This window comes from Mixophyes fleayi, chromosome 4, assembly GCF_038048845.1.
Source record: "Mixophyes fleayi isolate aMixFle1 chromosome 4, aMixFle1.hap1, whole genome shotgun sequence".
In the NCBI taxonomy this organism is placed as follows: Eukaryota; Metazoa; Chordata; class Amphibia; order Anura; family Limnodynastidae; genus Mixophyes; species Mixophyes fleayi.
In genome coordinates, this window is record NC_134405.1 from 292,239,861 (window position 1) to 292,264,054 (window position 24,194).

The following is a 24,194-nucleotide window of genomic DNA, read 5'->3' on the forward strand; positions in this document are numbered from 1 at the left end:
TGGTCATGAGTGCATACATGCTTCATAATTTGCCTGACATTGTTCCATCGTTTTTAAAGATTTTTAGTCAGCTTCTAAATCAAACTATATGTTGTGATTTCATACGATAAAACATGATTGTAGGAGCATACACACTAATGCAATATAATTTATTGTGTGATTGGCACGATAATCGGGAGAAAAACCTGTTGTCACATGTCAGGCCCGCAGACCTAGCGCCCTGCGTCCGGCACACTCAGCTGCCCACGCTCCCTGTGCATCCTGCTGGCTCCGTGGCATGGCAGCTCCCTCTGACACCACTAGTCTGCTTTCCAGGACTGCTCATGTGCAGACCCAGCTTTTATCACCTCCTCCTCCCATTCATTGGGAGACTAATTGTCCCTCATGATATTTAAGGCACCTGTTCTACAGGTAAGGTGCCTGTTCTTTGAGTCAGATCTCTCTAGCACTCAGACATGGCTTTGCTTGCTCTCCTGCTCCATACCTGCCACAGACTATCGCTCCTTGTCTTCACCAACTCTGCAGCTAACCACAGTGGTCCTCCATACCTGCCGTAGACCATTGCTCCCTGTGTCCCGCCAGACTCTGCCACCATTCCCAAGTGGTCACTCCTTCTGCCGCCCTCCTGCGCTCCGAATTTCCAGCAGCCTTCAGACCATCGGGGATTTCTCAGTCTCTATTGAATCATCACCTTTTCCCAGCCTCTGGGTTCTCTCTACTGGCGTCGTCTGGCACTCACTTGGAGGACAGCGTCCTGCGGGGCAAAGGTCGCAAAGTCCACACCTTTTTGCTGGGGTCCATGGCAAAAACCATCTGCCTCATTAGACTTTGGGCTGAGTAACACCAAGCCAGACAGACTACAAGGATCCGATCATCATAGTGACAGTGACACCTGTAGTGTGTACCCAGCTTAAGCCATGCCCAATAAAATTTGTGGACAAATTAATTCCATACCATGAAGCTCGTACAGCTATCAAGATTTTTACTCTATCTGTCTAAATTTGTATCCTAATACAACTATATGAAAGATATATTTTCTTTTTCCAGTGTCTTAGACTTTCCATTACTGTGTCTTCTCTCTAATATCCTCTATTTTGTAAAACAACTGAATTACTTTAATCTATGTGATTATTATTTCAGAAGAGTACAGAAAACCTGATTTTTGTTTTAAGTATAGAAAGAGGGTATTTTTTAAATGCTGTCCTATGATTAACAGCCGTTCCTTCCCGACACAACTTTATGAGCATCATTTCTGAAAACATCACAGCTTTCAATATATTTTCCCATTTGGTGTCTGACTGTTTTACAGTTAACAGATGTTTTATGTTATAGATTTTCATTGTCTTTAAATCAGATCTTTCCTCCCCCACTCTTCAATTTATTCACACTATAAGACATTCATACCACTGTCTCATAAGGCTCTGAAAGGTTCTTTTTGTGTAGAACATTTAACCATCGTTAGTTAGATACTAAAACATCAGGTTGAGATATAACCATAATTTGCATTTCTACTTTTCCCTTTTGTTCATGAAATAAGTGTTTTCCAAAGTGTAAGACACAAAAGTAAAGCACATTTATATTTTGACCTGCTAGATTCTTGAGTGTCACTTCAAATACAGAAGGAGTAAGTATATTAGAGAAAAACAATGTAGCAAAGCGAGACTCTACACAGCAGCCTATTAGGTACATTTTAAAGGGAAAAATATGCAGATAGCCCAGTTACCCAGCCCAAGGTAGCCCACTATGGGAACAACACGGGGTCAGATTTACCCCTGCCCTCCAGCCCAGCCAGCCCCTGCCTGATGCAACATATTAATGGTATGATTAGACATACAGGTGTTTAATTGTGGTTCAAAATGCGGAATAACATTTTTAGCTTTTGTTTCACTGTCATCTCTCATGAGACTTTCTCCAACTGCTATTTCTACAGCTTTCTTTAGGGATCAGCCAGTTTTGAAATCCAGTAATGGTGCTCTGTATTACTGTACTACCAACTGGTAATTAGACTAAATGCAGTCTAGTACTCCTTTTCTTTACTTGGACCCTTGTTTTTCTTTTAACTGTTAACGTTATTTATTTTGAACAGATACAGGTATAAAACAGAAATAGTCAAATTCATTACCAAAAGCTTATAAGGCCCAAGTTTATTGCATATAAATAAATAACAACAATGATGACATATATATATAAATAAATAATTCACATGTTATAATCATAAGTAGACAAATAGATTACATGGGGAACTATCATGAAACACATTTTTGTATATACATTTGTTTTTCTGATTTCATTTTACAAGAAGTGTCATGGTTTTAGCAAAAAAAAACAAAATCGTGTTTTGAAACTTTTGTAAAGCTGAGAGCCTTGACTGCTTAAATTTCATTTGCATGTTTCCTTTTGTGTCAAAAGTACTATATTTGCTATGACACTTTTGCAAAATAAGGAATACACAGAATAACAGAATAGAGACATGCCGTGGCAGATTCAGGGCACTCTTCTCCCTACTCCCCTGACTGTCGGGCGTGATGTCATCATCACGACCTAATGCTATCAGTGAGGAGCCATGCTGAGATGAGCAGCTGCCAGAAGAAAATAAAACAGAAGAAAAGTAGACCAAAGGAAGTTAAGCAATTTAAGGGATGAGGAAGGGGGCACAGTGTGGTGAAGAAGAAGGGAGCACAGTGTGATGAAGAAGAGGGTGGGCAGTGTGGTGAAGAAGAAGGGGGCACAGTGTGGTGAAGACAAAGAGGGCACACTGTGATAAGGAAGAGGGTGGGCAGTGTGGTGAAGAAGAAGGGAGCACAGTGTGGTGAAGAAGGGGGGCAGTGTAGTGAAGAAGAAGGGTGCACAGTGTGGTGATGAGGAAGGGTGTGCAGTGTGGTAATAAAGAAGGGGGCACAGTTTGGTGATGAAGAAGTGGGCTCAGTGAGGAAGCGGGAGACAGTGTGATGAAGGAGGGGAGCAGTTTTATGAAGGAGAGGAACAGTGTGATAGATGGTTCTGATTTAACAAAATTAAATTTTACAAAATTAGGTGCTCATTTAACATGCTGATGACATGTATCTCCTGTGCTCTGTAATGGCAATACAAATGAGCCTGTAATAAAGTGCACCCATCACCTACATATATTAAATGCAGCCTGCACTGAGCTAATATTTCAGCCATACTTTAGTGACTACCCTTGCCTGCACCAGCCTCTTTACTCTTCCATTGATATAATGCTATAACTGTCAGTATACCATATTGGTAATAGACACTTTGGTAGCAATATAGTTGAATTATGGTGTCCCCCCCCACCCCTGTCATCTTTTTCCCTGAACTGCCCCGGAAACATGGATTACATAAAGTGATCAGTTAGTAAGTGATTGTTCAAAAGTATCTGTTAAAAGTTGTAAAGTTCAAGCTACAGCTCCACTGGCAAAATGGATACAAATTAGAGATATTCAGGCTTGGTTTTCTGAAAACCGAGCCCACCCGAACATTGCATATCCGAGTACCAAGCTGACCCGGCTCGGTAATTTCGAGCTCCCTCAAAACTGAAAAAGAGGCAAAACGTCATTGCTGCAACGTTAGATCTCGCGAGTTTTGGATTCTATAAGTACAGCTCCTCCTTTAATATCTCTGGCTGCTTTTCCAAAAGTCTAATTAGGGGAATCACTTGACTCATACTAACAGTTTCTGAACTCACTTCACAGGTGACTACTTAGAGTGGTTTCAGCACTTTGCACAACACGGAAAGTATTATCCACTGCGCTGGACATCCCCCCTTTAAATTCTATTCTTCTTGCGGCTGCTGCAATCTCCTACACACTGTTGCATAATGCTGTTGATGAGGATGATGTTGTTTATGTAAGTTCTGCACCAGTGAAAGCAGTTCTTGCCAGTGATAAGAATAAGGCCATTGTATAAGACCAAAAAATTCCTCTTTTATGTGTGGAATTATTTTTACCCAATCCTGACAACAGTTGTCTAATCATTTGTAGCGTTTATAAAGCCATACCGACAATACCTTCCTCATCAATATCCTCTCCAGTGATTGGAGTTAGTCCTGCATCCAAGTCGCTAAGGCTAGATGAATTCTCCCCTATGCAGGATTCTGCTGAAGAATGTTTTAGCATTAGTCCCGCTGCTGCTGAATCCAAACTTAGAAAAATAAGTCTATTAGTAATTTACAACAATTGACTGTTAACCAATCCTTTGCAAGAGGAAGCAAGTATGAAAGCTGTAACCCAGTCGCAAAGTGGATCACAGGCGTATATTAGATCTGCGTACAATATCCACAATTAATGCAACTGGTTATAGACAGTTAATTGAGGTCCTGTGTCCCTGTTACCAAATTCCATCACAACACCATTTTACTAGGGATGTGCACCGGCCACTTTTGGTGTCTCGTGTTTTGTGTTTTGGGTTCGGATTTGCTTGATGTTTTGGGTTCGGATTTGTTTCGCAAAACACCTGTCGAAAGGTTTTGGTTCGGATTTAAGGTTTTGGATTCGGATTTATTTTGAAAAAAAGCATAAAAAGTTCCAAAATCAAGTTTTTGGGCTTATTTTCACTCCTACGCTATTATTAACCTCAATAACATTCAATAACAATCATTTCCACTAATTTCCAGTCTATTCTGAACACCCTCACACCTCACAATATTGTTTTTAGCCCAAAACATTTCACAGAGGTAGCTTTCTGGACTGCATAGTGGAGTGGTCCTGGTACCCAATTTGGTACCGGGGCCACAATATATCACCCTGAACTGGTCTCAATTCCACCAAAAAAGAATCTGGACTGCGTAGTGGAGTGGTCCCCAAATATAATAAAAAATCCCTCAACTGGTCTGAATTCCACCAAAAAAGTATCTAGACTGCGTAGTGGAGTGGTCCCCACAATATAATAAAAAACCCTCAACTGGTCTGAATTCCACCAAAAAAGTATCTGGACTGCGTAGTGGAGTGGTCCCCACAATATAATAAAAAACCCTCAACTGGTCTGAATTCCACCAAAAAAGTATCTGGACTGCGTAGTGGAGTGGTCCCCACAATATAATAAAAAACCCTCAACTGGTCTGAATTCCACCAAAAAAGTATCTGGACTGCGTAGTGGAGTGGTCCCCACAATATAATAAAAAAAAAAACCAATTGTTCTGAATTCCACCAAACAAGTATCTGGACTGCGTAGTGGAGTGGCCCCGGTACCCAATTTTATACCGGGGCCACAATAAAATAAAGAAACCTCAATTGTTCTGAATTCCACCAAACAAGTATCTGGACTGCGTAGTGGAGTGGCCCCAGTACCCAATTTGATACCGGGGCCACAATATAATAAAAAAAAAAACTAAATTTTTCTGAATTCCACCAAACAAGTATCTGGACTGCGTAGTGGAGTGGTCCCCACAATATAATAAATAAACCCCAATTGTTCTGAATTCCGCCAAACAAGTATCTGGACTGCGTAGTGGAGTGGTCCCCACAATATAATAAAAAAATCACTCAACTGGTCTGAATTCCACCAAAAAAGTATCTGGACTGCGTAGTGGAGTGGTCCCCACAATATAATAAAAAATCCCTCAACTGGTCTGAATTCCACCAAACAAGTATCTGGACTGCATAGTGGAGTGGCCCTGGTACCCAATTTGGTACCGGGGCCACAATATAATAATAAAACCCTCAACTGGTCTGAATTCCAGTGCACAGATGGCGGACACCGGATGGACGTCTAAAACCAACATAGCAGTTAAGGGCGCAGTTCCTCTTTTTTGTGACTGCACAAACAATTAACGTAGTAATAGAAATGACAGTTTTTTTGTTTTTTTTAAATATAGAAAGAAAGAAGGTAGTACTAGAAATGGCAGTTATTTATTTTTTTTTAAATAGAGAAAGAAAGAAGGTAGTAATAGAAATGGCAGTTATTCGAATCCCAAGGAGAGTCTAAGTGGGGTGAGCCACAGAGAGATTATTTCCCTCAGTTTCTCTAACAGGTTGTCAGTGTTGTGCCTCTTCTTAAAACCTGTGATACATAACTACATACACTCGGCAAAGCTTTTACAAATTATCTGCGGCACAGGAGAGTACCACTGGACTGTACTTTAATAGCAGTACCTATTATTTTTGGGTACAGCAACAGTGAATGATCATAGTTAGACTTTTAAATAGCAGTACAAGCTAGATTTTTTAAAATTTTGTAATATTTTTTTCCAATTATTTTTGGAAATTTTTTTATTATTTTTTTTTTAATTAATTTTTTATAATTTTTTGTATAAATTTAAATTAGTTTTTTTTAGAACTTTTGGATAACTTGGAAATAACAATACCCTTAGCAGAACAGACCACAGGACACAGGAAATACAGAAAGAAAGAAGGTAGCAATAGAAATTGCAGTTCCTCTTTTTTGGAACTGCACAGTGATAAAAATGAAGGTGGAGCTGTTGGCATGTCACGGTCCTCTTCAGAGGACAATCTCCTGACCAGCAGGTCTTTGCACCGCTGTAGACTTGTGTCCGCCGGAAACAGAGACACAACATACGCTTTAAACAGAGGATCGAGAACGGTGGCCAGAATGTATTCCTCTGACTTTAAAAGACTGACCACCCTCAGATCCTGGCAAAGCGTACGAAGGGCTTCATCCACAAGAGCTACATGCTTGGTGGAATCGCAATGGTGTACCAGCTCCTCCCTCACTTTCTCCAGCTGCTTCTGCAAAAGCCTGATCAGGGGAATCACCTGACTCAAGCTGGCAGTGTCGGAACTGACTTCTCGTGTGGCAAGTTCAAATGGCTGCAGAACCTTGCACAACACGGAAATCATTCTCCAGTGCGCTTGACTCAGGCGCATCCCCACTCCTTTTCCTATGTCGTAGGTGGCTGTGTAGGCCTGAATGGCCTTTTGATACTCCTCCATCCTCTGCAGCATATAGAGGGTGAAGTTCTAGCACGTCACTACCTCTTGTTAATTTAGATTGCAAGGCTTGTAAATACTTTGAAGATAAAAAAAGCAGGCTGCACAGACTGTGGAGCTAGAAAGTGAAATTAAATGGACCACGTTACTTTGGTGGCTATCTATGCCCCCCCCCCCCCCGCCCTACACTTGTAGTTGAATATAAAAAAAGCAGCTTGCATAGACTGTAGAACTAGAAATTCAAATATACAAAGAAATGGACAAAGGCAGTTTGGTATCTGTCTGCATCAGATCCCCTCTCCACTAGGAGTAAAATAGAAAACTATTCAGCCGTTATATAATCTAGAATATAAATAGAAATTGAGAAAGGCAATTTGGTATCTGTCTGCATCATTATCATCAACATCCTCCTCAGCGCCAGCTACATCAATATCCTCCTCCCGGTGTACAACATTCACACCTTCATTAGCCAAATCTGTAACTGGACTGTGGGTGATCCTTCCAGCATATGCAGAGGGCGTGCTGCAAATGGTGGAAGGAGCCACCTCTTCCCGTACAGTGATGGGAAGGTCAGGCTTCGCAACCACCAACACCCTTGGACTCGCCTTGGGGATTTGTGATAATTTCTCTTTAGAAGGCAGAGTTGTTTGCTGTGTTGTTGCTGACAGCTTAACTCTCTTAAATTTTTTGTAGGGGGGGAGGAGGGCTTAGTTCCTTGGGTGAAGCTGAACCACTAGTCATGAACACGGGCCAGGGCCTAATCCGTTCCTTGCCACTGCGTGTCGTAAATGGCATATTGGCAACTTTACGTTTCTCCTCAGATGATTTTAAGTTTCTCTTTTTGCTACTTTTACTGAACTTGGGCTTTTTGGATTTTACATGCCCTGTACTAGGAGATTGGGCATCGGGCTTGCCAGACGACGTTGATGGCATTTCATCGTCTATGTCATGACTAGTGGCAGCAGCTTCAGCATTAGGAGGAAGTGGGTCTTAATCTTTCCCTACTTTATCCTCCAAATTTTTGTTCTGCATTATATGTAGCACAAGAGAGTGTACCCCGAAACCACACACACTCGGCAAAGCCTTTTAAAATTATATACGGCACAGGAGAGTACCACTGGACTGGAGTTACACAGCAGTACCACTGGACTTATACTGCAGAATCAGTGAACTTTGTAATATTGCAGTACCACTGGACTTATACTGCAGAATGAGTGAACTTTGTAATATTGCAGTACCAATGGACTAATGCTGCAGAATGAGTGAACTTTGTAATATTGCAGTACCAATGGACTTATACTGCAGAATGAGTGAACTTTGTAATATTGCAGTACCAATGGACTTATACTGCAGAATGAGTGAACTTTGCAATATTGCAGTGCCAATGGACTTATACTGCAGAATGAGTGAACTTTGTAATATTGCAGTACCAATGGACTTATACTGCAGGATGAGTGAACTTTGTAATATTGCAGTACCAATGGACTTATACTGCAGAATGAGTGAACTTTGTAATATTGCAATACCACTGGACTTATACTGCAGAATGAGTGAACTTTGTAATATTGCAGTACCAATAGACTTATACTGCAGAATGAGTGAACTTTGTAATATAGCAGTACCAATGGACTTATACTGCAAAATCAGTGAACTTTGTAATATAGCAGTACCACTAGACTTATACTGCTGAAACAGTGAACTTTGTAATTTAGCAGTACCAATGGACTTATACTGCAGGATTGTTTTGGGATATTTTTTTTTTATTTTTTTTATAATTACTTTTTTTGTAATTTTTTTTTATAACTTTTTTTGAAATTTTTTATCATTTGGGAATAATGGGGAAATAACAATGCCCTTAGAAGGACACACACCACTGGACTGAACAGACACAGCACAGGACCCAGCAGCACTACTGAACTCAGAAGGACAGAGCACAGGACACAGCACCACTGGACTGAACAGGACACAGCACAGGACCCAGCAGCACCACTGAACTCAGAAGTACAGAGCACAGGACACAGCATCACTGGACTGAGCAGAACACAGAGCACAGCACAGCACAGAACTGAACAGCACTAGATATAGTAGGTACAGAGGACCACCTAACACACCCTCCCTCTACCCTGATCAATGCCCGAGTGAAGATGGCGGCGACTAGCGGGGAATTTATAGGATCCGAGTATCGCGAGATCCGTCAGCGGGATTATGACTCAGAGCCTCGGTTTCAGTTTTGCAATTGGATCGGCAACGTTCGGGTGGGCTCGGATTTCAGAAATCCGAGTGCGCTCATCTCTACATTTTACTTGAAAAGCAATTCCTCGCCTGTACCCGAAGGTTTCATAAAATGTAATTATCGGTCTACAAAATGCCATTCTACCCACTGTACACTTAACCACAGATATGTGGACAAGCGGAACTGGACAAACTAAACAAAATATGACTGTGACAGCCCACTGGGTTGGTGAACTGCCTTTAGCAGCAACAGGTACCTGACAACGCCGGATTTTAAGAGGCATACTGCTATCAACCTGTTAGAAAAACTAAGGGATGTCATTGAAACATGGTTTATCCCGTTTGGACTCTCCTGAGGATATGTCATTTCTGATAATGCCGCCTATATTGTGACAGCATTACAGCTGGGTGAATTCCATCACATTCCCTGTTTTGTTCAAACAATCAACTTGATGGTACAGAGCTTTTTGAAAAATTACAGGGACATGCAGGAGATGCTGCTTGTGACCCGAAAAATTTGGGGACATTTTTGACATTCTGCAACAGCATGTAGGAAATTGCAGCAGACAACAATTTATTTTGCCCTGCCACCAACTGAAGTAAGAAGTAACAAGGTAACAAGGTGGAATTCCACACTTTATATGCTTGTGAGTATGGAAGAACAGCGAAAAGCCATGACATTGGAAAGAAAGGGGGAATGTATTTTAGTTCAGCGCAGTGGAAAATACTTTCCGTGTTGTGCAAGGTGCTGAAACAGTTTGAAGTAGTCACCTGTGAAGGGAGTTCAGATACCGCTAGCTTGAACAAAGTGATTCCCTTAATTAGAATTTTGGAAAAGCAGCTTGAGAAATTGAAGGAGGAGATGAAACAAAGCAATTACTCTAACTATGTCGGACTTGTAGATCAAGTACTTTATTTGCTTTTGCCGATTAAGCTTGATCCTGGGTTTAAGAGGTATGTCTTCTTTTTCTTTCCAAGTGCCCCAGATCACAAGAGATGCAATGAGCTCCTGGAAAGCAAACTGACAGCTGAAGTGGTATGTGACACAACGGAGTCTCCTTCTTGAATTTCTTAGGCTACTGCAGCTAGGAAAAAAAAAACTTTTCCAAGAGACCCAGGGATGATGCAGATAAGTCAGCAGAACATTTTCACATCTGGTCTGGTTTAAAATAATTGCCCAAAAATCGTGGCACCTCTGCTGTAACTCCACTTAATCCTACTATCAACATTCAAAGAATGGTGGGGGATTATTTTAACAACAGCATAGAAATAGACACAGGAGACAGTCACTTTACATACTGGGAGAAAAAAAAAGGCAGTTTAGAGACATATGTACAAACTCGCTTTACAATAACTAAGCTGCCCACCTTCAGTGTGTACTCGGAAAGAGTTTTCAGCACAGCCAGGAATCTTGTCAGTGATCGGAGTAGGAGGCTACTTCCTAAAAATGAGGTAAAGATGATGTTCATGAAAATGAACTACAAATTCCACGAGGAAGGCCTTTGCCAGCAATTACATCAAAGTACAGAGACTTCAGCGGGGAGGAATTAGTATTGTGTGAGGATGATATACACACTGATGAATGTGAGAATGAGGGTGAGAACGATGACAGTGTAGATTACAGGTGCTGGTATCTAGCTGAGAGAAGGAAGCTAGCTGATGCTGGAATGATTATTAACACTTTGGGTATAATGGCATGGTGGCAATTTTATGCTTTTCTACATTAAAGTTTCACCTTTATTAGAGAGGGGTTTTTTCTTTTAAAAGGTAAAAGCTTTTTTTTACATTTTTGTTACAGAGACTTTTGTAGTGGTGGATTCCAGTGGGGGTGAATTAATATTGTGTGAGGATGATTTACACACTGCTGAGGGTGAAGATAAGGCTGAAGATGATGACAACAACATCTTGCCAGTTCATTGACAGCACTGTTAGCTTAGCTGCCTTAAGCCCATTATTTGCTTGCTTTGTGTGGGGCCCAAACAAACCAAGCACTTCAGTCACAAAAGTGGCACTCCTTGTCACTGAAGTGCTAGCTTTATTAAACTGTTCATGTCCTTTTTAAAATCCAACATAAGGGTGGGTGGAAGGGCCCAAGGAAAATTCCATCTTGCACCACTTTTCTTTCCTGACACTGCTGTGTGGCACTGGCAATGTTTCCTAGATGTGATATAAACTACTGTGTGTTTGTGCCATTGCTCTAAGCAGCATCTTGCTGCAGTCTTACAGTTCATTGACAGCACTGTTAGCTTAGCTGCCTTAAGCCCATTGTTAGCTTGTTTTGTGGGGAGTCCAAACAAACCAAGCACTTCAGCCACAAAAGTGGCACTACTTGTTGCTGAAGTACTTACTTTTTTAAACTGTACCTGCTACCCCTCCTGTTTCTGTGTGAGTTTGTTAAAGCTTTTTAACATATGGGTGAGTGGGAGGTCCCAAGGACAATTCCATCTTGTACCACTTTTATTTTCTTCCACTGCTGTGGGGCAATGTTTCCTAGATGTGCGATGAACTGCTCTGTTTGTGTTGCTGCTCTGTCGCTTAGCATCCAGCCAACTCGCTGCAGTCTTTGTCTGAAAGTGGAAAAAAATTATTGTGGCCTGTGAGGTGGTCAAAATTGGAAATTAGTGTTATTGAGGTTAATAATAATGTAGGAACAAAAAAAGGAGCAAAATTATGTGATTTTAGCATATTTTAGCAATTTTTCTAAAAAAAAACTGATCCAAAACCAAAACCAAAACACTAGCTTAATGCAGATCCAAAACCAAAACCAAAACATGGGAACATCTCTAATACAAATATGGTTATTTGAATATGGGAGGTGTGTCACTTTTGCTTTTCTTGGTAAAGGTTTTCTGTTATATGGAGCACAATGACTAAAATATAGCAAATTTTATTTAATAATTATTTCACACAGTGCTCCTTAGAGTAACTTAAAGTTAAACAGTTTTTCATCATGTGTCATCATTTATTTAAATAAGTTATTTACTGTATTTATTTACTTACTTTTCTTCATTTTTGATTTCAGGAACTTATGGATACTGGTAAGATCCCATACAGGAATATGTTATACTGTTTAAATATTATACATTGATGGTTGTGTTTTTATGTACTATGTAGCGTATGTGTGTGGCAATTGCTTTTTATATGCCCTGTTCTGGTTTATTATGGGAACCGGAGTAATAAACAAAACTAAACTAGATTATCAAGACACATGGAATTACTCTACAAACCTCATACCCTTTGGTGTCAATTGTATGCGATATACTAACAAATTCAATGTCATTTTAACAGGAAGACATCACTTGTGATATTAGTCACATTCTGCAGCGTTGCAACAATGTTGCATTTTTTCAAATGCTGCCTGCTGCATACTCACCATAACTAAACACATTGGGGAAGCCCAGGTGACCTCCAATGACCTCCTGAACGTCAGTAAGAAGAACACACAGAAAAATGCATTTACATTTGACATCCAGATTCACTGATGTTTGCACATTGGGTATAAGGCCTTAAACAAACACATAGAGCCAGAGTCATTAAGGAGAGGAAAGCATAAAAAAAGAGTAACTCTGCACGTGAGCAAAACTATGTTGCATTGGAGGGGGAGGTAAATTTAAAATGGGAGGACAGATTTATAGTTGGGATAGAGCATGTCTTAGACCAACTGTCATGAACACGCTCCCAGCTGCCGTGACTTTGGGGGTGTTTGCTGTATGAGTTCACACACGATTTCAGAGCGCAGTCTCTCTCTACCTATCACATAGGTTATAGACCTATGGAATCGCCCCCAACACAGTGCTCTCACACCCCCAGACACTTCAGGTTTGCCACCACCTATTGGTTACGGGCAATAGGACCCCAATATACTGTCCCACATTGGCACACAGGCTTCTAGCTATCCACAGACTAGAAAGACCCACACCAGCATGCACAGGGTTAACTCTTCACACCTCCAGACTGTTACACAAATGTAAATGCAAGCACACACAACTTGTTAATCAAATGTATCCACAAATTACACACTGGCATTCCAAGGGTTAACTTGGTCGAGCAATCTGCCTCTTCTAAAAAGGCTAATGGATTCGTTAGAGCATCAAGGACGCAACTTATTAAATTATAGATTTAATATACAAAAATACAGGGCATACAGATAAAAAAATAATGAATAACAATTAATAGATTGACATAACAAGCAAAACAGTTTAAAATAAAAGTGGTTACATTCAGAATAGCACTTACGTGAGTTGCATAATCTGTGCCATGGGGAATTGGCTAGGAAGATGGACAGCTTATCAATGTGGCTTGATTTCCCCAAAAAGTCTGACAGTTTGTCCTTTCAAAACACAGGTTTTTTAAGCAAAATGAAATGGGATGGTCTTCACAGGGGCAGCGTTTAATGCAAATTGGGGGCAAGGATGTCCCTTGGGTGTCACTATACTTTGCTCACAAATATTCCCAAAGTCTTGACCTGTTGGTAATTCTTCACAGATATATCCCAGAGAAATAACTCCCCCTTCAATAAACCGATCATAATCTCTTGCACATTTAAATACCAAACCTGATGGAATTATGACAATGTGACATACCTTTTCCAAAGATATGTGATTTTAGCTGTTCATGGATACCACCCGTACCTGTCATTCACAACCTGTTATGGACTGGAATAATATCAGGCCTTGTGGGCGGTTACCACGGAGGCCTGGGCATGTGACTTAGCTGAGTCAGGATCATATGATAATTTGAGAATAAGAAAACAAGGCAATGGGTCTGCTTAATAAGTACTTCAATTAATATGAGCATTAGTACATATCATCACATAATAAATAATGCAGCAAATAGTAATGAGATGTTAGAGATAAGCCTATATAACATTACAATGGTTAAGCATTAAACACGGCAGTACTGCAAATCACAAGGAATATATATATATATATATATATATATATATATATATATATATATATGGGACATATATGCAAGTATCAATAAAACACATAGAATATGTATTGCATCCACTGAGCACAGAAGGAGTCCACGACTGACTACTAGCAGGGTTCTGTGCACGTCAGAATATGTAAGTTAGTCACGGCAGGGCGTGGCAGTGGTTTTGTATTTGGCAGTAGTCAGTATGCAGCATGGATGATGATTAGCTGTGACAAGACATGACAAGGATAGAGACAACAAAGTTCTGTACACAGTAGAGATGGTAGATAACGATGTTCAGGATACCATAGGGGTCCGATAATTAGTAGAGATTAGCACTACAACATATATGCAAGGTAAGAGTATGATCACCGCAGACTGTAGAAATAGCAGCATCAGCGGAACAGTCCAGAAGGTATCAAATAAGTTCTTGTACAGTAGTATAGGTGAGATGGCAGTTCAGTATATCACAATGATGAGAATCTGCACACTTGGCATAATAAACAAAGTCTTGTGAAATGATGCGTAAAGATACTTGCAAACAGGAGAGTCCCAAAGATTGTGCTACCAGCACTTAGTTGATGAAGCAGGTTCACCCACAGGGAATCCAACAGGATAGTACAGGAATGCACAAGGGTCAGAGAATACACAGGAGTCCATGGAGTCAGGCTAGCAAACAAGTTGCACTGACAATGAACAGGTGTCAGTGCTGAGTTTAAATAGAGCAGGTTTGAATGACCCGCTCTGAAGGTGAGTCATTTGATCCACAGGAGAACAGAGCAGACAGGGAAAGTAGCAAACCTGGACAGGATTGTTACACAACCCTGGTGTCATTTCTGCTCCTCAGTATGGAGTGACTCCCAGATTTCCCAAAATATGAACTATGACAACATTTTCCTTTGAAGGTCATATTTCTGTATACCTGTATAGGCTTTCACATGCTGCCTACCAGGATCTCCAGCTTTGATCTGCCCCACAAAGTCTATTCAAGTGTCTAAAACTAACAGTAAGAGATCTTTGAAGCTTCTAAACTTGGCATGCTTATCTTCTCACACTGGGATGTGCAAAGCCATCAAACACATTTACATCAGACTCTCTATCTTTAAATTTTATACTTTAAACTTATCAATGGATTCATTTGAGATAACCTATTTACACTGCAGTTATGAATTATCCCTTATAAATAACTGCAAGTTTTCTATGTTCACGACACCAACCTTATATTTCAGCGTAAAAACAAGGTTATCAAGTATTTGTGTGCTAGATAAAAAAAAATGCCAGAATTTAACTTATGTGCAAAATAATAAACTAATTTACACCGCTTGCTTTGTAACATGGTTTGTCCCAGAGAACATTTACTCCTTTTTTTTGCCTTACTTTCCTTAGTGACTCATGCCCATAATGTTTCTAAATGGACTCAGCATCAATGTGCTTTCTGTTCTAGAAAGCACTTTAAGAGGACAGACCAGAAATAAGCACTAACTTGAAAAATTAATTTTATGATACTGTCACTTTAATTTTTTCTTGTTCGAGCTTTCAAGAAAAGTTTAAACAACTTCAATATTTCAGACTCTATACGCCTTACAATGATTTTATGTATACGACGCTAAACTCAAATTGCTGTAGTGTTCGAAAGCTTGTTGAAAGAAATCAATTTGTTTGTTGTCCTCTTTGTTTCAGAATGATATTAACAAGCAGTTGTAAATGAGGACAATCCTAAATCCAATACCAGTTACTTTCAAACTAGCACAAGCATGTAGATATAATTGCAACTGCTTTATTGTACATAAGTATTTTATTATCAGCTAAAGGAAATATGTTGTGTAAATGGTTCACAATGACACTGATAAAGTTTTAGGAAGCATTCGTTTACATTTCAATATTCACTCTTTGATATTGTTAAATTAAGCAAGTTTTATTATCTAATTTGCCCAATTTCCATTACATGCATTACACTGCATCTGCCCTATTCCCGTGTAGACATTTCAGCATACTGCCCAAAAGTACAGATTTTGAATTGTCAGATTTATGGGCATCAAAATGGGCAGGGTTGAGAAACAGGCAATCTTATGTCAACAAGTGGACATGGATTCATAAGGGGTTTATTTTTTCACAATTTTGTCAAAATAAATGTTGGGAGGTACAACTTAAGGGCCACGAAAGGTATAATAAAAGTTGAGTTAATATAAGAAAATCTGAATATGTTTTTTAAGGGTCCAGGTAAAATTGGTATAAAATATTAGAAAGCGAAAAGGTAAAATATAAAAACATATTTAAAAACATCTCAAACTTATATTATGAGATAAACACACATTTCCAAGAGGCCATATTAGATCTTTAACTGTTTTTTAATGGTTTTCTGAAACAGTTGGTTGAAGCAGGTAAACAATTTATAAACAATGAATGTACTGAATATACCTGTGCAGCTCCACACAGATGCTGCCCTCTGTTAGCCTGCACACTACCCAACAAGTATGCTATATAGTAACCATACCAAAAACAAATGGCAAACTTAAGTGGCGCTTCTGATATGACAATTATATAGAGACAAAATTGCACTGTAATACAAATACAAACTGCCTGATGAAAAAATCCTCAAAAGGACATAATACAATAGTCAATCCAAAAGTTCAATCAAATTTTGATGCTTGATTCACATGTGGGAAAAAGGAAAAATTACATCATAGCATAAACAATGCTATAAATAACATCCTTCTAAATACTCCCACTGTTACAAGTGTCTATGATAAATGAATACGTTTCACCACATGATTCTCTTGTAGCCCCTTAAGAAATGCACTTTCACTCAGTTGGTGAAGAAACAGCATAGTACATCAGCGTGGTGTATTACACCTGTGGGGATTTCTGAGCACCAGCGCCTGACGAAAATCGTCTCACAATCGTTTCAGCAGGATATGACATCTGTAAAAGACAATTGTCGCTCATAGTGTAAAACCATAAAAGTATTTATTACTCATAAAGAGCATATATAAAATAAAATAAAAAAAACTGTCCATACATAGAAATCAGTCTTGGTGTGACAAAATACGGAGGGCCAATACAGATAGTAAAGATGGATTCTTACCCCGCCTACATAGTGCTCCGATATGTAATAGAAAAAATGTCTCTCAAGATGAAAAAAAGAGATCACCAGTTTTCTTTCCATATATTCATCCGAACAAAGAAGGTGGGGAACAGTTCCTCGATGACTGTCTGCCTGTCGAAGACAAATAATTGGATGAAGTAAACCAAATTGATTAATATTGTTTTACTGTGCAATTGCGATTAATATGCCATGTGTTATGATGCAATCGCATGGGTTATAACACACACATTTACATCCACACTTACACTTGCAAATAGTACACATTTATTAAGGTTCCAATCCACATTTATTTATTAGTAAAATGTATTAGAGTGTTTATTTATGCACAGATAATACTATAGTAAAGGTATTTATGGTTCAGGTGCTTTAAAAGGTAAATAGTTTGGTCTCACATTAAAGCTTATTTCACCAGCATTAACCCAGTTTGGACAGAGTAGTGATCGCATCTAGTGGTTGCAAGATATAAGTAATATGACATTAATACTCAAAAGTACTTTGTGTGTGGATCAGTTTGAACTAGTTATTCAGAGGGAAAACGTAGACAACAGTTGGGGGAAGTTGCCCCTCACCCTTTGAATAAATCAAATGAACTGACCTATGACCAGCAGGGAACTGGAATATCATTAACCCTGGACCAAAGAAGATCTCACTAAGTGTTATCTGTATACATAGTGACTACACCAGTGTTTTTCTATACTGAAGCTACATATAAGCATGCTGGACCATTGTTCTGTCTCTCTGATCCAGACTACACAGACAACATGATGTTATCTTATCCTGGGTAAAGCACTATAAAGAAAATGTAATGTATTCTGTGTTTTTATACTTTCCTGCTTTATTGTAACATCTTTAATGCGTAATAATGGCTTGCTGTGAATCCTGTTATTTTTTACAATTAAATACCTTTGTGCTTTGGAACCACAACAATCGCATTGCACAATGTTTTATTGGTAAGCAATAAAATGGCTTTTATATGCCGTAGCCACACTCCCTTATCGACGCGTTTCAATTATTAAAGTCATTTTGTTGCTTACCAATAAAATATTGTCCAATGCGATTGTTGTGGTTCCAAAGCACAAAGATATTTAATTGCACAGCAGGATTTACAGCAAGTCATCATAATGCATAAAATATGTTACAAATTAGCAAGAAAATATATTATTATTATTACCATTTATTTATACAGCGCCACTAATTCTGCAGTGCTGTACAGAAAACTCACTCACATTGGTCCTTGCCCCATTGGGGCTTACAGTCTAAATTCCCTAACACACACAGACAGACGGACACACACAGACAGATCGACACACACACAGACAGACACAGGCAGACAGAGACAGACAGACACACAGACTAGGGTCAATTTGTTAGCAGCCAATTAACCTACCAGTAATTTTTCGGAGTGTGGAAGGAAACCGGAGCACCTGAAGGAAACCCACGCAAACACAGGGAGAACATACAAACTCCTCACAGATAAGGCTACAGATAAGGATAGTATAAACAAAAACCAAATATATTACATGTTAAGCAGTGCTTCACCCAGGCCCATGATAAGATAGGGTCATGTTGTCTGTAGTCAGGCTAAGAGAGAAAGAGCCTTAGCTGGTAAAACAGCTTGATAGTATCCAGTTTCAGTATAGAAAAAAAACTACTGATGATGTCATGGCATGTTTCCATTGGTTCAGGATTCAGGACAGTCCAGTATAATGCAGTTCATAGGTCAGTTCTAACGATGCCCTCCAAGGGTGGTGGCCAGCTCTCCAACAGATGCATACTAATCTTCCTGCCGAAAGCTGGTTAAAACTGGTCTATTTACTATCACGCATCTCAACAGTTATGCCCCGTGTAGTTCACTGTGTGCTTTGGTTCCCCTTGGTTACCGCTATCTGCTGTTCAGCTTGGTGTTCCTCTACCATTGGACGCCATCTTGCCTAGTGGTCTGCGAATGCATTTCCCTGGGAACCTTCAAAACCTCTGCTCCACAGTGATTGGATCATCTGCAGCCAATTCCCTTTATAAGGGCCTTCCTCCCTTTAATGGGTGTCAGATCATCAGGTCTCTCTACCTGATAGGAAGCATTTCCTCTGACTCCTGTTGTTCCTGACATCGTGGATGGTGCAACCTGTTGCAGCTCAGAATTCCTGTACTGCTTACTGCTTCTCAGCAACTATCTGTACAACTCACCACTTCTCAGCATTACCTGTTCAGCTCAGAATACCTGTGCAGCTTACTGCTTGTCAGCATTTATCTGTGCAGCTCATCTCTACTCAGCTATTACCTGTGCAGCTCATCTCTACTCAGCTATTATCTGTGCTGCTTACTGCTTCCAAGTAGTACCTGTGCAGATCATCGCTTCTCAGCAGTTACCTGTGCAGCTCATTGCTTCTTAGCATTATCACTGCAGAGCATCGCTCATCATTGGTCCTGTTCCAGCATTAAAACACCTGTGTGGATCTTACTGCTATTGCTCTCTGCAGCTCATCTCCATATTGGTTCAGCTTCCCTCACAATCAAGACTGGTAGATTCACTGCAGAGCATCGCGCATCATCGGTTCTGTTCCAGAGTTATACACCTGTGTGGACCTCAGTGCTCCAGAGCTCTGCCGTGCATCTCTTCACGTCTACTGTTGTTCTGGCAACTACTCGGTGGTTCTGCGCATTCACTGCTCTGCGCCCACTAGAGGACCGCGACCTGCAGTGGAGAGCAGTCAAGGCCATATTCCCTTGCGAGATTCCCTGGTGAACACCTCTCCACCATTAGACTCCACACCTCTCTTGGGTTAAGCTATCACTCTAGCAGCAATCAGGACAATTCCCATACTCCAGCTTTCGTGACATTTACATTACACACACACAATTTCATCCTGATCATTTATTCCCTATAATCCATGATTTGCATACTCAAGGTGCGATCTCTTAGCCGATTAAAACGGATATCTGAGGATAAATAGGGGATTAGAATGATACCAAACATGATATGTTGATACCTTAGATCTTAATAAAGTGCTTTTAACATTATTATATTAAATTATAAATTCTATTACATTTGTTCATAAACGACTATGTGTTGGAACTATTTTAAAGTAAACTATTTACAAGTGAATGTGGAAGTGTAAGTGTATGTGTGCGTTATTTATCTTGCAATTGCGTCATAACACTTGGCGTACTGATCATAATCACATGGTTATATAATATTAATCAATATGGTTTACTGCATCCAATTATTTGGCTTCGACACGATTTAGCAATCTGTATCAAGGCTTAGGAAGACTGATAAACGGACACTTCTTAATAAACAGCTCTGCAACCAATCACAATAGGTCTGACTCACCACTCTTAGAATCATGAATGACTTACCCGTTCATTCATGTTTGGTTTAATACCAAAAATGCACACACATGTTCGATCAGGTGCATGATTATAAAAATACAGCTTATCACTATACCAATTGATGTTATAATAGGCATTACCCCATATATTCTGAACGGAATGTAGCTTAGAGTAACAAAATAAATGAACACATTAAAAACAAAAGAATTGATACGTACTAGTATAAAAAATGGACACATTCCTGAATCGTAATCCTAAAATAGCAAATACCTCACATCAAATCACATGTTCTAAATACTAGATAGATATGGCCAAGAAGATAAAATGAATGCACTCATATATAGTTCAAACATATAACAACAAATCCTAAGACATATCTCCCCTATTGTTACGAACGTACCTTCTTGTTCCACTGCTGCTCCATCTGTCTCGGAAGCCGCACTTCAGGGTTTGGTAGTCACATGACTGCAACTCAGGGCGGGGGTTTTGAATCCCGGCAGGTATTTAAACTTCACTTTGTGTGAGTGTCAGAGCAACTTACCTGCTTCCTGGCTCCTGTTTTCCTCGTGGATCCTTTGTGCCTACAGCTTCTGTGTGAATTCCTGTGTACCAGTCCCTGCCTGTTTTACTTTTCTGGATCTCCTTCCCCTGTGTACCAACCTGGCTTGCTGACTGTTCTTGACTTCTTGTGACCCTGACCCGGATTGTCTGACGCCTCTTCGCCTCCGTCTTGTAACTCTGCCAGTAGCCTTTGTACCGAGTCTGTATACCCTCAAGCTGAGCCTGCTTGCGATTCTGTACCGTAGCCCCTCTGTGTACCAGTTCCGGCCGTCTGACTACGTTTTCTCTACTCATGGCTCCTCCCGCTATACTACATCTTGAGGCGAGCCTGAGGACTGCGACCTGCATCTCTCGGCAGCTAAGCCCATCCTGCCTTGAGGCGGTTCTTGGTGAACACCAGGGAGTTTGTTAGACTCCGCACCTCTGGTAAGCCAGCGCTAATCAAGATTAGTACCGCATCCAGCTAATTCTGTTACACCTATATATCTATATCGAACTATATGGCGCATATTCCGTCTGGTCTTCTAATATCTTTCTTTAATTAATGACTCTTATTAAAGTTCCTTTGGGTCCCGATTCTATCATAGTAACATCTTTCATCATAATTGAAACACTGAAAAAGTTCTGACCGATGTACTAATAGACTATCGGAAAAAACTTTCCACATACCTCCAGACTTTATTCTAAAAACCATTTAATTTCAAAGTCGGTATTTAAACCTTTAGGGACTAATGTTGCCATAGAATATATCATTTTCATTTCTGCTTTTGTCAAATAACTCAGTTTTTCTCCAATCTTCTGTTATTTTCTTTAAACCGCAGAAAAATCTTATAGATCTCATGTCACAATTATGCACCTCTTTACAATGTGCTGACAAAGAGTGGTATTCATAACCCCTCTTTATATTTCTAAAATGTTCACTCCAACGTTCCCGTAGTCTGCGTGTAGTCCTCCCGACATGCTGTTTTCCACAATGACACTCAATCAGATATACACAATTTTTTGAGTTACAGGTCATAAACTCTTCCACCTTATAAATTACACCTGTGGAAATAGATTTAACTTCTGTCATTCTGGATCCCATGCCAGTAGTATTCCTACATGCTATACAAGAGCCACCCCTAAAAACCCTTTAGTCTTTAAAGGATCTTTCTTTTCAGGATGAGTACAAACACTCCTGACCAGCATGACCTTTAGAGTTAGTGCCTTCCTATAAATAAAGCGTGGTTTACCAGGAATGAACTGTTGTAAATCCGGGTCTTTTCTCAATAAGAAGCGCCACTTAAGTTTGCCATTTGTTTTTGGTAAGGTAAATAATTTACACATGATGGGCTTATGTCAAAACATATCTGTACAGTAAAATAACATATTATCTTCAGAAAAAAATGATCTTATCTGTAGCTGAGAAAACATGTCCAATTATACATAATGCATGCACAGTATTTTATGACATTTGCGTTGCTAAAACATGAAATACTCTACTGTACGGAATACTTGTTATAAAACACACAAACATTTTGTAATTTAAAATGTAGGAAACTGTAGTTTAAAATCAGAGCAATTTGACCTTGGAAATGCATTACCAGTAGACAATGTTCTCTTATATCAGTCAGTTAAGGTTATTTTAAGCTCTCTACAAATTACTTCAATAGTATTAAATACAGATAGTTTTACTGTTTCTTAAATAAGAAAGAGCATAATGGATATGTTTGAAACTCTCTAAGGCCAGGTACCAACTCACAATTTATTTGCACTGTGCAAATCTCAAACACCAGTGAAATGTGTCTAACTTGAATTTTTTTACTTGCATTCAAGCGGTCATTGGAGGTCACTCTATTGATCTTAATGCTTTTAATTTGCATTAAACACATTGAATGGAGCAGGAAACAGTCACAAAAGTCAAAGCTCTGGAATGAGAGTATAACATTACGAGTGGGTCTGAGATCATTGGAAACAATGGCTTCCATTTTCAGACCCATTTTCAGGCATTGTGCTAGCATTAAAAATACCATAATACCAGTATTAACAATAAGATGCCAGTGGATACAACATCTAAATGTAAACATACAATGGTATATTTTTACTTTTTAATTTATATTTCTAAAGATTGCTTATTTTACTTACTTAAACAATTTAATTAGCTTGATATATAAGTAGCATTTAGCAAATAATCAAACAATAGTTTTTGCTGACAGATTCTCTTTTAGACAAAAACCCAAGAACAAGTTGGTCCTTGAAGCTTAAAAGCTTTTGTTGCTCTGACCAGCACTCATTCTTAATAACTAATTTACCTTTGACTTGTTGTTCAAGACAGGCTTAACATTTAATCACAGGATGAATACTTGAGATTAAGTAATGTAACATGTTGAGTTAATGGAGATGAAAACTCTGCAATTAGCTGATATGATAGTTACTCATATACCAGTAGATAATTATGTTCTTTGTCATACCGCGTAAAGTAATTGAAATCCAAATAAAATGAAATAATCATATTATGCTTGGAAGTTGCTGTTTGAGTCAAATAAAAATTGTTAAAATATCCAACAACACCCTGCAATGAATAGGATTAAGAGACAGATTGCCTTTGAAAATAATATAATCTAGAATATGTAAATCTAAGTAGAAGGGGATAGACAGCCTAGTGTTTCACTGTAAGTCTTTTTAAAAGAGTTTCATACTTAATTTGATCTAAATATATAAATATATATATATATATATATATATATATATATATATATATATATATATATGTGTGTATATGTTCTGGTAGTGCAGCAATCTCCAAATTCCACATAGTATAAATTCACTAACTGATGACATACTGCAGACCAGCCACAGATCTACCACCAGGGGGGTGCACAGCTCCTTGCAAGGTCCCTACTCTGCTATCAAAAGAGGCCTCTTTTGACCATGCACAGGCCAGTCGCAAGCAAAATGATGCCGCAGTCAGGGCTTTACTGCACATGCTTTTGACCCGCACATGCTCAGAAAAGACCTATGCTATGATATTTTTATCTAGAGTGCCATTGCTGGCCCTTTACCCAAATTTTGCTATGGGGCCTAGCGATGCACTGCTACAGGTTGTCCGAGTAACTGCAAGCATCTAAGACTTTTTTTATTGACCCTCTGCCTCTTTGAAAACTGTAAAGATTATCATA